The sequence below is a fragment of the Amblyraja radiata genome, chromosome 48, assembly GCF_010909765.2.
Source record: "Amblyraja radiata isolate CabotCenter1 chromosome 48, sAmbRad1.1.pri, whole genome shotgun sequence".
NCBI lineage: Eukaryota > Metazoa > Chordata > Chondrichthyes > Rajiformes > Rajidae > Amblyraja > Amblyraja radiata.
The window spans coordinates 4337888-4355383 of NC_046003.1; the positions used below are offsets into that span (position 1 = coordinate 4337888).

The window sequence follows — 17496 nt, forward strand, 5'->3', positions numbered from 1 at the left end:
CTGCTTTACCCTCGTTAATTTCCCTAGTAACCGCTTCAAAAAATTCACGAAGTTTAGTCAAACATGACCTTCCAGGCACAAATTCATGTTGACTGTTCCTAATCAGACCCTGTTTATCCAGATGCTGATATATATTATCACTAAGTATCTTGTCCATTGATTTGCCCACCACTGAAGTCAAACTAACAGGTCTATAATGGCCAGGTTTACTCTTAGAACCATTTTTAAACAATGGAACAACATGCGCAGTACGCCAATCCTCGGGGACTATTTCCGTTTCTAATGACATTTGAAATATTTCTGTCTTAGCCCCGGCTATTTTCTACACTAACTTCCCTCAATGTCCTAGGGAATATCCTGTCAGGACATGGAGACGAATCCACTTCTATATGTTTCAAAATTGTCAGCACTTCTTTTACTTTGAAACTCATAGTATCCATAGCTACTCGACTAGTTCCCCTTACCTCACATAATTCAATATCCTTCTCCTTGCTGAATACCGAAGAAAATAAATTGTTCAATATCTCCCCCATCTCGTTTGGCTCTGCAGATAGCTGTCCACTCTGTCTCTCCAATGGATCAATTTTATCCCTCGTTATCCTTTTGCTATTAATATAGCTGTAGAAACCCTTTGGATTTACTTTCACCTTACTTGCCAAAGCAACCTCATATCTTTTTTTAGCTTTTCTAATTTATTTCTTAAGATGCTTTTTACATTCCCTATACTCCTCAGGCACCTCATTTTCTCCATGCTGTCTATAATTATTGTAGATCTCCCTCTTTTTCCGAAGAAGATGTCCAGTTTCCCTTGAACACCGTGTCTCTTTCAAATTTTAACTGTTTCCTTTCAACCGAACAGGAACATAAAGATTCTTTACTCTTAAACTTTCCCCTTTAAATGTCCTCAATTTCTCTTCTACATCCTTCCCATAAAACAAAATGTCCCAGTTCACTCCTTTTAAATTATTTCGCATCTCATCAAAGTTAGCCTTTCTCCAATCAAAAATCTCAACCCTCGGTCCAGTTCTGACCCTCTCTATAATTATATTGAAACTAATGGTATTGTGATCACTGGACCCGAAGTGCTCTCCAACGTATAACTCCGCCACCTGTCCCGCCTCATTTCCTAACAGGATGTCCAGCACTGCCACTCCTCTAATAGGTGCCTCTATGTATTGCTGCAAAAATCTACCCTGCACACATTTTACAAACTCCAAACCATCCAGCCCATTTACAGAATGTGTTTCCCAGTCTATGTGTGGAAAGTTGAAATCTCCCACAATCACTACCTTGTGCTTACTATTAATATCTTCTATCTCCTTACATATTTTCTCTTCCAATTCCCGATCCCCATTTGGCGGTCTATAATACACCCCTATAAGTGTTGCTACACCTTTCCCACTTCTCAGTTGCACCCAAATAGCCTCCCTAGATGAGCCCTCTAATCTATCCTGCCAAAGCACTGCTGTAATATCTTCCCTGATAAGCAATGCAACACGTCCACCTCTTGCCCTTCCTATTCTATCACACCTGAAGCAACGAACCCGTGGAATATTTAGTTTCCAATCACAGCCCTCCTGCAACCATGTTTCACTGATCGCCACAACATCATACTTCCAGGTGTCTATCCAGACTCTAAACTCATCCACCTTGCTTACAATGCTCCTAGCATTAAAATATGCACATTTAAGAAACCCCCCGCCTCTTATTCTCTGTTTATTTCATTTTCTTCTTTCTCCTCTTGTGTCCGAGTGCTTCCCTTTTCTGCTTCCTGTCTCCCATTCTATCTACTTGCTGTCTCTATTTGAATCCCTCGCCCCAACCATTCCAGTTTAAAGTCTCCCCAATAGCCTTTGCAAATTTCCCCAATGTAAATGGTGTAACCTGCCTCCAAGTTAAAGGGGGAACAGTGTGATGTATGTAATATAATTAGCATATATTATGTCTTGTGCGAGGGAACGCATGCGCTAGGGGAGACTCAATGAGGCGTCCTGCAATAAAGAAGCTTGTTAGTTTACACCTGTATCTTTTGAGTCAGTAACACGCACCCAAATACAATACAAGAAACATGGAAGTTTAAAAAAAAAAAATTACAGCCAGATTTATCACTTATAAAACTTTTTTGATACCAAAGAATTAAAGAAAAGCACAAATAATGCCTTACTGTTGATGAAATGCTGTGAACAAACGCCTTAATTCCCAATATTTTCAATCTCGATATTTGCAAGGCCAATGTTCGCCAAGCACTTTAGCTGTTGTAGCCTCTTCAGCTCCCTTTCTCATTAACTTCATATATCTTCACTTTTGGAATTGTGAAGAAGGATAGATGTCTCTCACGGTTACTCTGACGTCCACACTTATTTACAGCGAAATATATCACCATTTCGGTGATTTTTAACAGGTAGGAAAGTACGCGTTTCGTGTATTAACAAGATACACCGGGAACTGCTATGTCCACCAGATGGATTGAGCGGTTGCGGTCGTCAAACCATTTCACCCGGAGACCTTACGTGCAACCCCCTATACACACACACAGACTCTCAGATACACACTCACGCACACACTCGCTCACACACAGACACACACACAGACTCACTCACACACAACCAAAACAAAAATGCCAAATAACTTCAGAACGTGGTGGACATACAGTGTGTAAACCGAATGATTCAAACGTTTAAAGCCTCCCGCCGAAGCTGCTGCTGCTCAAGCAAAAACGTGCCTTCAATAACGTCCAATTATTGACGTCTTCATTCTCTTGACGTCTTCACTCTGTGCCTTCTACAGTCAGCGCCACCTTGTCAGGAGCCGGATTTGACGCACTCACCGCCATCTTGCCGCTAACCGGATATGACATCATCGGTGCCATGAGCGCGAATTTTGCAAGTAAACACAGTTCTGATCCAATAATATGTTTATTCACGCTTTTATCCGTCCGAAAACTGTTGCATGCCCTTTAAAATAGTAAGATTAAACGAGAACTTACCAGTTTGAAGTTTGATCTGTATTTTATGAGCAGTTACGATGAGGGATTACGTGAAGAACCCGCTCAGTGCGCAGGCGCGGCATACTTCCAAGCAGCGGTGTGGAATCACAGATAGACACAGTTATTTGAAGTATACATAGTAAAGACAAGGAGACATCAATTTATTAGTTTGATCCATATAATGAGGGTGGGAGCGGAGGGCACGTAATCCCTCATCGTAACTCCTCATAAAATACAGATCAAACTTCAAACTGGTAAGTTCTCGTTTAATCTTACTATTTTACTTCGGAGTCACGTGAGTGACTACGTGAAGACTTCAAAGCTCTGTGATTTCAAACCGTGTAACAGTTCATACTTCACTCGCTGCCGAAATCATTCGAGGGAGGAAGTATGTTATCGTAATCAACCATGAATCTGTTTGTAAAAACAATAATGGTGTTATTAACAACAACAAGACCAATTGCTCCCCCGGGCTTAAATTATATATTTTTTGCAGATTCTTTTTCTGCAAACGATACAGGTTCTGTCAGTGGTTTGTTATAAAAGTTTGGAACGTATACTCCCTAGACCACCCTGCAGTAGCCAGGATGTGGTCCATAGGCTCGTCCATCCTCTTAGTTACTGACGTGGAAGCTGTTCTGGTGGAATAAGGTTTTATACACGTTAGTATTTACTCCAGCAACTCCCAGTACCTGCTTGAGCCACTAGAGATAGTTTAGCTCGTCACCCGACCATGAGGTTTCCTGTGGCTGACCCATAAGGCTTTTTCCTCTCCCTCGGTATTCCTTATTGTGTCGATCTCTAAGTGGGTCATGACACATAAAACGTGGTTCAGGTGGGTATGCCCGGAATTTCATGACTGGACCTGATGTCCCTGGTCCGTTCTGTTTGGCCAACCCTTAAATGGGCATGTGACACTATCTGGTGTTATAACCATGTTGTCCCATCGCAGTAGATGGGAGAGCTGGCTCTTTGTGTTGATGTAAGGCCACCAGCATGTCCATCTTCAGGGTAGGCTGTTCCAGGGTGAGTGACCTGGCTGGTGATCATCCCCTAAGGTATGTCAGGATTTCACTGACATTCCAATTTGGGTGTACCTATTTCTGGGGAATGGATTGATATACCTCTCCTGTATCTGATCACCAGTGAGCGGTACCCAAGTTGAGTAGGCTAACAGAACATGTCCTTCATTGTGGTGAAGACCTGCCAGGAGCTCCAGTACAGTTTTTTGTTATAGTTGAATGTGTAATTCCTGTTTTGGAAACAGTGTACCATTTCTTGATGCTCCTCAGGTATGTTCCCTAGGATATGCGACGGAATGCTGTCATCAGGTTGATAGTGCTCCTGATCCAAGCACAGCAATGGTCTTCCCAATTCTGCAATTCTTTTAATGACCATGTCGAGGATCACTGGGAACCATGCTTGTGGACTTGGTCCACTGTAATTTGCGTAGTACCCGACTGATGAAGCCGTAGTACCTATTGAAGAGGTAGAAGGAAAGGAAAACATAGAGATTAGGTTCCCCCCACCCCTCAATACGCGGGAATGTCTCCATTGCCGCTGCCTTGAGATTGGTTTCATGTGACGTAAGTTAGTACGTGGTGATTTAATTGGATATAAGGAATCGATATCTGGTGTCCATATTGCTTAGTGATTTCAGCAAATATTTTTGGTTTAAATGTATGTTTACAGTATTTAGCTCACCTGATAGGTGAGTTACTGATGGTCAAACATGTTTGACGACATACGGTTTCCAATTGTTAATAAATTGTCCCCTAATATCGATGTTCTCCGCCCAAGTGGTTTGGTATATGCCACCACTGATGTTGTTATCTTATAAACGAACATGCAAATTTGGTGGATTACTGAGCAAATGCTTCAATAGAATTAAGTAAGTTAATATATAACACGTTTAAGTCAATTCATATTGGCATTAAGTATTACAAGCTCAGTAACACATCAGGACACATAAGATGTTACTCAAAACAGGTGGAAGTGTACAACCATAATCCTTCCTGCCGATAAATTCCATGATAACACTACAGATTAATCCATTTGCCCCCATATTACAGGTATGGAGATAGTTTTGAACACTAGTATCTCAGCTCATAGGAAAGGTACAAAGTTCAGTAGCTGGTAATGCTGCTATATCCCAATTACTTTGCCACGGAGTTGATTGGAGGTTAATGCACCATGACTGATAGTCTTAATGAATACCAGATAACAACGTTGTGGATGGTCAACGTAAATATCTGGATATATATTTTGTGCACCGTTCCCAGAGGCACTGCAATACTGGGTCGATGCGTGGAGTGGACGGAGCAAGCCCCTATTCCATCTCCCTGTTCCAAAATTCAATTTAAGATATGGTCCCTAGATAAGGGACGTATCAGATTATTAAACTGATAAGAACAGATACTACACTTGATATTAGCCAAAAGGCCGAGAAGCGATGCAGCTAAAGCTGTATCCAAGGATAGTTTGTCGTTAATATATAGACATGCCATGACGGAATGTTTCTAAGTGTCAGGGCTAGTTGATTCTGGATAACTTTGACTTAAATGCCGCAACGCTCATCATGGTTACTCCATCCAGGTAATTGCGGTATATCCGAAACTTATATGAGAAGGTACTGAATAGTGTGCATCTTCAAGGTCGATGTCTACCATAAAGTATCCTTGGATCCATGGTAGTAGTTACAAATCCCATGAATGGGTATACCTGGTGAAATACTCAAGTGGTTTATCAACGATGGTGCGACATTCACCATCGTGGGAGGGTAGACCACTTGGGGTGCTTGCTGAATTGGTGGCAATATATTAATTCTATTCCCCTTGTATTTATTTTTTGGTATATAACTACCAAGAGTGATAGCTTCCTAACCAGGCGTGATTCATCCACCCCTTGTTAGTACAACCCTTAACCTTTATGTGATGGTAGGAACCATACTTATCTGTCTTCATTGTTGTTTTCTTCGGTTTCTGGTTCCTTGTTCTTGTAGGGACGATGTTTGTTGGGGGGTGGCACATTTTCCCCTGGGACCTGCTCTGGGCCGTGGCCTAAAATGCTACAGGTTTGGCATGCAGGCCCCGAGCTTTCACCAGTACCATAAGGAAGACGCCCCTGGTGGACACGTAGAGGTACTGCTGTCTGGTTTAGTGTGGTGCTCATTCCAGACTCTGCCCTCTTGTGCCGAATAGTTTGAACACTTCGTCCAGTTTTTTAGGACTGGTTTGGTAAGTGCCAGGTAGCATGATCTGTGCTTATGAGGTCGGCGTTCTCATAGTCCTGTTAATTTCATAGATTGAGGGCAGGTTTGTGAGTTCATTTCAGAAGTTATGAGGTATACCGTTGAACAGTAGGGTCAGGTGTTTTGCCATACTACCCTGCCCTTCTGGAATGAGCAGGTGGACATGATAGCCGACGTCAGGATACCAAATGCATTTTTAAAATATTTAGGTTAAACGCGCTGCTCAATGTATCCCCCAATAATGGCGGGCACTTTGAGTAAATGCAATTTAGGGGAGGCGTGATAAAACCAACGCCTCATGGCTACCTGTCTTGGAGAGGTTTTTTGGAAAAGACAGGTAGTAAGCTGGCCATCAGTTGAGACTGAAAAGCCATCTCGCTAGTGGTGGAGCCACATAGCGGCCACACCAAGCAGCTCTTCCTGATCCTGTACCTCAAGCATACTACGGATATTGTTCAGCCAGTGACCCCTCTTCATGACCAGCCCAGCCACTGATCACCCCTAAGCTAACCACACTAAGTAGGAAGCGATGGGCAGTGCCTAGGCACTGTGGAGGGTATGCCTGAACCCTCCAGCGAGACTGCCCCTCACGTAGCGTGTCTCGCAGGAGCTCCTGCTCCAGGAGCCGCTCCAGCGGCTCAGGCGGCTCTCTCTCTCCCTGCGGGTGGAGAGACGTCCCCTCCGACAAGTCGGAAGCCACCGGCCGGATGCCTCTTCGGATGGCTAGACATCCAGCCCGCAGCTCAGGCACTAGTGGGACTGGCTTCGGCGCGTTGTGGGGATAGCGGAACGCCCGGTTAAATGTTCCTACCGCCTTCTTCTGGAGCTTTTGTGCCTTGTAGTAGCGAGAGCGCCCCTCAAGCAGCGCGTCTCGCAGGCACTTGCTCCGTGAGCCGCTCCAGCGGCTCAGGCGGCTCTCTCTCCCCCCGTGCGGGTGGAGCGACGTCCCGTCCCAAATCGGAAACACCTGCCGGATGCCTCTTCGGGTGGCTATACATCCAGCCCGCTGGCGGGCTGGGCTCGGCACGGTGTCGGGGAATAGAGGAACACCGGGTCGCTCCTACCGCCTGTTGCTGCCCCCCTTCCCCCCGACGGGAAACGTTCCTCCTCGAACGGGGGACAGTTTTGTTCCAGAGCCTTTTTCTCTGCCTGTAAAACACAAGCAGAAAAAGGGGCTCCCCTGTAAAAGAAACCCGACCTCAGGATACTCACCTGACGGTCCGTTTCATCTGTTGCGGGAGTGCCTAGCTCCCGCTGCCGCTGTTGCACTGCTGGCGTAATGCCGCGCCTGCGCACTGAGCGGGTTCTTCACGTAGTCACTCACGTGACTCCGAAGTAAAATCCAAGCCAGTTGGGCAAACACTTTGCAAGCCAACAAAACACATTTTCTGAAAGCACTTTAAAAGCCAAGAAAATTGGGCAAACACTTTACAAGCCATCAAAACACATTTTCTGAAAGCCCTCTAAAAGCCAAACCAATTGGGAAAACACTTTGCAAGCCAACAAAACACATTTTTCTGAAAGCATTTTAAAAGCCAAGCCAAATCGGCAAATACTTTGCAAAGCCTTCAAAACACATTTTCTGAAAGCCCTGTAAAAGCCAAGCTAATTGGGCAAACACTTTGCAAGCAAGGAGCACATTTTTCTGAAAACCACATCGAGGGGAGTCACCATGGAGTAAACGTGCTTTCAGTGTTATTCGCAGCTCAGAGAGCCGTGACCCTCCACCTCGCAGAGACTGAGTGAGGGACGACACTTTCGGGTTTTCAGGTCCGTTCCCCCTGACGCCAGCGGGGGCAGCAGAGAGAATGACGATTAAAAAAAAAAAATAATAATATTTATCTGATTTTTCAACGATGGGAAAAATCCTCTGGTCCAATCCGGCGTAGGAGGACTGAGCGAGGTGGCCAAAAATGACGGCCGTAAGTGGCTGCATTCTCTCGGAAATCACGAAAGAGAAATTCGAAAGCGGTCAAGATCTTAGTTTTAGTAATATAAGATATTTGTATGTTTGTGATTATTTTCTTAAGTCATGTCAGGACTTTCTCAATCGTCTGTTCTACCCTGCGGAGTACTGTAGAGCGGGGAAATCGAGGAGTTCACGTCCCATATCTCCGAATTTGGAGTCGCGGGTCGTTAAGATTGTAATGAAAATGTTGGCACAATGTATTTCACCAGTTACTTCATTAAGTGCAGATGATGGGACGTTATATTACAGTTTACAAGACGTCTGTGAGGCCGCGCCTGCTTGCAGTTCACATACCGGCCACTGGATGTCCCCATCATTTAAAACCTCGATATTGCATAACACCCAGGAATTTGTCTCCATGAATAGATCAGTGTATCATAGTTCAGGAGTCTAAAACAGAACTTCGAACAGCTAGCTTCGGTTAATAATAAATTAAGTATGTTCTTTAATTATAATATTATTTTCAACGAACGTACATGTATTCCAAATGATACACAAACCATGGACAGCCCTTGAAACAAGATGAGGGTGACTATCTACACAATCTCAGAGTATCTTACAGTCACACAATAACGATGCTATTTATAGAGTTATAGTCAAATCACGAAACAAGATATTTCGGAACCAGCGAACTGTCCAATTAATCTAGGCCAATAGCCATCTAACCACTTCTATCCATATACTCGTTGACATTTATCTAATACATTGTAATGGAGGCCATCTCTTCAGCTTCTTCTTGCAGCCATTCCACCTCACCACAACTGCCTTTGTGAAAAGTGTTGTCTCTCCTTATCTTCTGAATCTATCCACTCTGGCGTCTTCCAGCTTTAGACTCCCCAGGCTTGGAAAAACGACCGTAACCGTCTACCATTCCCTTGCCCCTAATGATGAAATATACCTCTGTAATGTTACCCATCAATCTCCTACTGTCCGGTGAAAACGTTCCAACTGTCCCTGCTCTCCTTAAATCTCAAACACTTCCGCCCCGGTAACAGTTTTATGAATCCTACCTGCGCCATTTTTAATTTCATGTATTCCTTCCAATCGCTGGAAGACCAGAATTGCGCATTGTAATCCAAGTTTGGTCTCAAATATGATTTGTATAGTCCGGGGAAGCACCTGGAATAACAGTTCATGAAGTAACGCTCCTTTAACCGACCGGATAATTCACCTCCACCATAGTGGTCCACATAGCACCCAAAGTCAATGCCAATGTGTCTCTGGAAAATTATATTCCGTCGTGTACTCTCTGTAAGCACCAGAACCGATGCCTTGCACATAATCTGCGGTAACCTTAATAAAGCGTAATTCAAGAATGCATTGGAAAATAAAATCAGCATATTCCCTGCCTCACAATGGGCTTCAACATTCTGGGCTGCACCTCCATCTAATATGTTCACGCTTCCAGCACAATTACCATGCTCTCAAAGCCAGGAAGACCAATTGTCTGATTCTGGGCATCGGAGAAGGAAGGTCGAGGTCCCGCAAACCTGTCTAGATCGACTGGACGATGGTGGAGAGAGGCGAAAGCTGCACATTCCTCTGCCTGGAAGTCTCTGAAGTTCTTTCCTGGACCCTGAACATTAATGCAATGATTACACCTCTACTCCTTGAAAAGATTACGAAGATCGGTATGTCGTCGAGTATTCTCTTGATGTTCTCTTGATATTCTCTAGGTGTACAGTAGAGAGCATGTTGTCTGGTTGCACCACGACCTGGGTCGGCGACCTGAATGCCAGGAGCGAAGGAGACTGCAACGTGTGATTAACACTGCCGAATCAATCAAGGGTACTGAATTCCCCACCATCGAGGGATCTGCAACTGTCGCTGCCTCAAACATTGCATCAATGGCCGACAGAGTGTAATTTGAGCTCTGAAATGTATTCATATCAACCTCATCTCAATTATTTTATACACGGTAAACGGGCAGGATACTGAAAGGAACGGCTCAGAGTCTCAATCCGCACAGACGCTGAGATGTTGAGGTCCCCGTTTATGGATTGTGTTGAGCAGAAATTCCTTCAAGTCTGCTCATTCCCGCCCATTGCAATTCATCCTGAACCAGTTTGTTGTCCGGTAACTTTACCTGGTGGTTTATGGCCTTGTTAGCGAACCTGCTAGTCAGTGATGCCAAAGATTTACTTTCCATCACTGGGTCCGTAGCCCTGTGGACGTACACTCCAACTACGCATCTTAATGTTTTAGGAGATACCGCATGCAAACGGGATCATTGCCCCACCGAGTACGCGCCGACCAGCCAAGGTCGTTCACTAGCACTATCCTACACACTAAGCACAACATGTACGTCTTTGGAGTGTAGGGGAAACCGGGGATGACCCCGGGAAACGCCTTTGAGAACGTATGAGCTTCGTACCGACAGCACCCATAGTCAGGATCGAACCCAGGTCTCTGGAGTTGAGAGGAAGCAACTCTACCGCTGCGCCACCGTGCCACCCCGCTGTTCAAACGTGATGAAGTTGCAGCCTCTCCCACGGTCTTCGGCGTCGAGTTCCATTCCACGTGTGCAAAACTGTCCTGATTTCAATGAATCATCTATTTATCCGCATATTTTGTCTCCCTTTCGACGAACGGTATTTCCCCCAACTCACGCTATAAAGAAGATCTGATATATAAATATTGTATGCAGTGCAGAAAGTACTTAGGGTAGGTGGGGCAGTTACCGATCTGTCCGAAGAACGCTTTCGGCCCGAAACGTTGCATATTTCCTTCGCTCCATAAATGCTGCTGCGCCCGCTGAGTTTCTCCAGCATTTCTGTGTAACTACCGAATCTGATACATTGTCCACTTAGCACATGTTGAGCGTGCTGACGTGATATAGACACATCGTATACAAGGGCGGCACAGTGACACCTCTAACATATCTGCTGCCTCACAGCGCACGAGACCTGGCATTTATCCTGACCTCGGGTGCTATCTGTGTGGAGTTTGTACATTAGCTCTGTGGCCGTGCGGGTTTCTTCCGGGTGTTGTGGTTTCCTCCCACATCACAAAAATATGCGAGTTTGCAGATTAATTGGACTCTGTGAAATTAGTCCGATTGTACAGTGAATGCAAACGTGGTTAACATGTAGCTGGTGTAACCGGATGAACATTGATCGTCTCCGTGGAATCTGTGCGTCTGTGTCCAGGCTGTATCTGTAAACTAAACTAAACTAATAAAAGGCAATGGAATAACACAATGCCTGCATCACAGAGTGTGCTCACGGGGACAGATTACGGAGGGATCCATTACACAGAGATTGAACACATCCGGCAAATCTTACAAATTGCTATCATTGAAATGAGACATAAATGCAACGGATAATCTTGGTGCCTCGCCGATTTTCGAATAACGGAATAGTAACAAACTCCAAACAAGAGAAAACGTGAGTATTTACAATGCGATTGCAAAATCTGCTTCCTTTTCCAACACCTGTTGGATGTCACACAAAAAAAGCTGGATAAACTCAGCGGGTGCAGTGAAGTGCCTATGTAGTGAGGGAAGACAGATGGCTCAATGGGCTAAGTGTTCGGCTGGCAACCGGAAGGTAGCTGGTTCGAATCCCGCTTGGAGTGCATACTGTCGTTGTGTCCTTGGGCAAGACACTTCACCCACCTTTGCCTGTGTGTGTCCTTGGGCAAGACACTTCACCCATCTTTGCCTGTGTGTGTGAATGTAATTATGTGAAGCACCTTGGGGTCAATGCAAGTTGACTAAAAATGTGCTATATAAATAAAGAAATTTAATTTATAAATTTTAATTTAGTGAAGGAAATAGGTAATGTTTCGGGCCGAAACACTGTTGGATGTTGCCAGGACTAGAGAGTCGCGGCTGCTGGGAGATGTTGAGCAGGCCGGGTCTCAATTCCGTGGAGCGCAGGAGGATGAGGGGTGATCTTATTGAGATGTACAAATAGGGAATAGTTCAGTTATATGCACAGCACATCTTAAACCCAGATCAGGCGAATTGAGGTCCAAAGGACGTAGGTTTAGTAGGTTTCTGATGGATCGCTTTTTCACACAGTTTGGTGGGTGTATGCTGCAACCTACCAGAGGAAGTAGTTGAGGCTGGGAATATCCCAACATTTAAGACGTATTCGGACTGGTACATGGGTAGATCAGGTTTGAAGGATATGGACTAAATGCAGGCAGGTGGGACTGGCGTAGCTGGGTTTTGATGGCCGGTGTGGGCATGTTGGGCCGAATGGTCTGTTTCTTCGCTGTAGCACTCTATGCTTAAACGATTCTACGATTCACTTACGAATCGCGACATATAACTTCGCCTAAATTTGCGAGCTCCAATACAGGCACCTCGTTGGAAAATCGAACCAATGTTTCTGGTGGGATATTTTGGAAATCTAAGTACGAATCCAGTGAGGAACTGGTTGAGTTCAATAGCCCTGTTATTCCACTACATGTCCACTAGAGGGCTCGCAGTCTTACGCCAGACTATTCCATCTGAATCCGGTTAATGTCAGACATGCGCTGCTCACCGTGTGACTGGCCGAGTGTCAGGATCCATCCACTCACCGCGAATTGTCGGGCGAGAGACAAACCATTCAGTGTGTGATTAAAACGATATCAGCACGACGTTAGCACACACACGTTAGTTTGGGACAAATGAGGGTGGGATACATATCAAGGACAACATTGTCATTGATATTCGGCAATCAGCGTCGATTGACAATAATGTTGGAGTCAAATAACGTTTTCAGCACCAAAGGAGGTCGTTTGGTCCCTCGTATACAGGTAGTCAAAAATGTGATTCCACCTTATGCAATGCATACCCCTTTGCACTGGCCCGTGGCCCTACGCGTGACAGGTCGTCAAGTACACATCTCAGTGTTGTTTACACGTGAAAGGCTTCTCTTCTCTCTTGCCTTCTCTGCCATCGAGTTCACATGAGATGTCACTTTATGTGTCAATTTATTTCCTTTTCTTTTTCAATCCTTTAATACATTCTCTAAATGCCCCCCAATTACTGACGCTTTAAGAGTCATGGAGTCATAGAGTGATAGATTGTGGAAACAGGCCCTTCGGCCCAACTTGCCCACACCGGACATACACTGCTCCCACCTGCCTGCGCTTGGTCCATATCCCTCCAAACCAGACCTATCCATGTACCCGTTTAAATGTGTCTTACATGTTGGGACAGTCCCAGTCTCAGACACCTCATCTACCAGCTTGTTCTATACACCCACCACCCTTAGTGTGAAAAGGATACCTCTCGAAATCCAATGAAATATTTCCCCCTTAATCTGGAACCTATGTCCGCTGGTCCTCGATTCCCCTAATCTGGGCAAGAGTGTGAATCTACCTATTCTAGACATCTCATGAATATCGACAGCTCTATAAGGTCACCCGCCATCCTCCTGCGCACCAAGGAATAGTGATCCAGCCTACTCAACCTCTCCTTGTAGCTCACACCCTCTAGTCCTGGCAATATCCTCGTAAATCTTCCCTCAGCCCTTTCAAGCTTGATAATATATTTCTTATAACATGGTGTCCAGAACTGAACACAATATACTAAATGCCTTGTCACCAACGTATTATACAACTGCAACATGACCTCCCAAATTCTATACACATACTTTATCTAATAGTTGAGATTTAATTACAGTAGATTGTAAAGAAGGCACCGAGTGTGAGAGCGGTGGTTACTGAATCAGCCTTACTTTCCCCATTAAATACATATTGAGGGTAGTGATGTGAGACGGACACGAGACACACAAGGTCGACGCAGTGGCGCATGTAGTAGAGCTACTGAATAACAGCGCCAGAACTCCGGGTTCGATGTTGAGCTAAGGTGCTATCTGTTTCGCGTTTGCACTCCCCGTGAGTTCCTCCAATTGCTTCGGTTTCTTCTCTCCTCCCGAAGACATTAGGCTTTGCAGGTTACATGGATTCAGTGATAACACCCATTGTGCGCCGGGAGTGGACGCGAGCGTGGTATAACGTGTCACCAGTGTAATATATTCACACATTTTCTTGTATATGTTAATGAGTTGGCGTTGAATATAAATAGGGAATGTTGGGTAGTGAACCTCTCTCTCGTGATCCAGGCAACCTGCGTGTAATTAGTTATTCATTCTGGCGTCCGGAATAGAACACAATTGGCGACGTGGATAGGATATAATTTGTAAACTCATCTTTTAAATACAGTGCAGGACTGTTGTGCAACATGCAGTATTGTTTAACATTTTAAACTGTACATACGGAGTTGGGTAGCAGTTGTTTGCGGGTCGGACACGATAGGCCGCAGATCCTTCCCCGCAGGGGTCTGTAGTTTAAAACAGCAGCTGGACAAATCGTCGACAGTTTGTCAGTCTCTCTCTATATTGTGTATGCGTGGCAAGATGTCGTCCTTATCATTGTGTAAGATTTGTTTTTGTCGACTTGCTCAAGCTGAATAGCCTTTGTACAGCTACGTTTTATGGGAATTGATACACCACCACAAAAAAAAGATAATCACACGACGCAGCGTCCACGGGCAACATCGGAAACCTTGGCACTTTTGACAAGTGTAGAGAGCCGTTCAGCTCCTATATGGAGAGAGCAAACATGTTTTACACCGCAAACCATATATTGGAGATTAGTGGTGAAGGACAGATAGTGACTGAAACAAATAAGGCAGTTTACGAACTCACGAAAGCGATTCTGCTCACGGAGATCGGGACCAGTGATCACAATACCATTAGTTTCAATATAATTATGGAGAGGGTCAGAACTGGACCTAGGGTTGAGATTTTTGGAGAAAGGCTAACTTTGAGGAGATGCGAAAGGATATAAAATGAGTAAATTGGGACAGTTTGTTTTATGGGAAAGATGTGGAAGAGAAATGGTGGACATTTAAAGGTGACATTTTAAGAGTACAGAATCTTTATGTCCCTGTTCGGTTGAAAGGAAATAGTAAAAATTGCAAAGAGCCGTGGTTTTCAAGGGAAATTGGACGCTTGGTTCGGAAAAAGAGAGAGATCTACAATAATCATAGGCAGCATGGAGTAAATGAGGTGCTTGAGCAGTATAAAGAATGTAAAAAGAATCTTAAGAAATAAATTAGAAAAGCTAAAAGAAGGTATGAGGTTGCTTTGGCAAGTAAGGTGAAAGTAAATCCAAAGGGTTTTTACAGCTATGTTAATAGCAAAAGGATAACGAGGGATAAAATTGGTCCATTAGAGAGTCGTAGTGGACAGCTATCTGCAGAGCCAAAAGAGATGGTGGAGATATTGAACAATTTGTTTTCTTCGGTATTCTCCAAGGAGAATGATATTGGATTATGTGAGGTAAGGAAAACAAGTATAGTAGCTATGGAATCTATGAGATTCAAAGAAGAGGAAGTACTGACACTTCTGATAAATATAAAAGTGGATAAGTCTCCAGGTTTGGCCAGGATATTCCCTAGGACATTGAGGGAAGTTAGTGTAGAAATAGCAGGGGCTATGACAGAAATATTTAAAATGTCATTAGAAAAGGGAATAGTGCCGGAGGATTGGCGTACTCCGCATGTTGTTCCATTGTTTAAAAAGGGGTCTAAGAGTAAACCTAGCAATTATAGCCCTGTTAGTTTGACGTCAGTGTTGGGCAAATTAATGGAAAGGATACTTATAGATAATATATATAAGCATCTGGATAAACAGGGTCTGATTAGGAACAGTCAACATGGATTTGTGCCTGGAAGGTCATGTTTGACTAATCTTCTTGAATTTTTTGAAGAGGTTACTCGGAAAATTGATGAGGGTAAAGCAGTGGATGTTGTATATATGGACTTCAGTAAGGCCTTTGACAAGGTTCCTCGCGGAAGGTTGGTTAAGAAGGTTCAATTGTTGGATATTAATGGTGGAGTAGCAAGATGGATTCAACAGTTGCTGAATGGGAGATGCCAGAGAGTAATGGTGGATGGTTGTTTGTCAGGTTGGAGGCCAGTGACTAGTGGGGTGCCACAGGGATCAGTGTTGGGTCCACTGTTGTTTGTCCTGTACATCAATGATCTGGATGATGGTGTGGTAAATTGGATTAGTAAGTATGCAGATGACACTAAGATAGGTGGGGTTGTGGAAGTGAAGTGGATTTTCAAAGTCTACAGAGCGATTTATGACGGTTGGAAGAGTGGGCTGAAAGATGGAAGGTGGAGTTTAATGCTGATAAGTGTGAGGTGCTACATCTTGGCAGGACACATCAAAATAGGACGTACATGGTAAATGGTAGGGAATTGAAGAATGCAGGTGAACAGAGGGATCTGGGAATAACTGTGCACAGTTCCCTGAAAGTGGAATCTCATGTAGATAGGGTGGTAAAGAAAGCTTATGGTGTGCCGGCCTTTATAAATCAGAGCATTGAATATAGAAGTTGGGATGTAATGTTTAAATTGTACAAGGCATTGATGAGGCCAATTCTGGAGTATGCTGTACAATTTTGGCCGCCTAATTATAGGAAGGGTGTAGACAAAATAGAGAGAGTACAGAGGAGATTTACGAGGATGTTGCCTGGCTTTCAGCAACTAAGTTACAGAGAAAGGTTGAACAAGTTAGGGCTTTATTCTTTGGAGCGCAGATGGTTAAGGGGGGACTTGATAGAGGTCTTTAAAATAATGAGAGGGATAGACAGAGTTGACGTGGATAAGCTTTTCCCACTTAGAGTAGGGAAGATTCAAACAAGGGGACATGACTTGAAAATTAAGGGACAGAAGTTTAGGGGTAACATGAGGGGGAACTTCTTTACTCAGAGAGTGGTGGCTGTGTGGAATGAGTTTCCATTGAAGGTGGTGGAGGCAGGTTCGTTTTTATCATTTAAAAATAATTTGGATAGTTATATGGACGGGAAAGGAATGGAGGGTTATGGTCTGAGCGCATGTATATGGGACTAGGGGAGAATACGTGTTCGGCACGGACTAGAAGGGTCGATACGGCCTGTTTCCGTGTTGTAATTGTTATATGGTTATTATTATATGGTCCTGAAGTGTGCGGCTCACTCGTGAATCTCCTTGCACCCCTATTGGCAAAAGACGTGCCATTCAATGACATTATAAAGAAGTTGGAGCACTTCAACCCAAAGCCTCTGGAAACGACAGAACGCTATACATTTGGCACTAGAAACCAGAAGCAGAATGAGACAATCAATGAGTACATTGTTGACTTGAAAAAACTTACGTTTACACTGAAACGTTGGAACATTTCTTGGACTAGCACTACGCGACAGATTTGTTTGTGGCCTAATGGATGGACGAATTCAGTCCAAACTGATGAACATTCCAGATCTCACATTCGAGAAAGAATGCAAGATTGCTACCACACT

The 17496-nt window shown here is 44.2% G+C and overlaps 1 non-coding gene across 1 annotated transcript; it reads right to left on the reverse strand.

Annotated features, from left to right (window-relative positions):
• Positions 1-5248: 5248 nt before the first annotated feature.
• Positions 5249-5440, reverse strand: LOC116968965. Its single transcript, XR_004410572.1, has one exon. It is a non-coding gene; the product is annotated as a U2 spliceosomal RNA (small nuclear RNA).
• Between the last annotated feature and the right edge of the window lie 12056 nt (positions 5441-17496).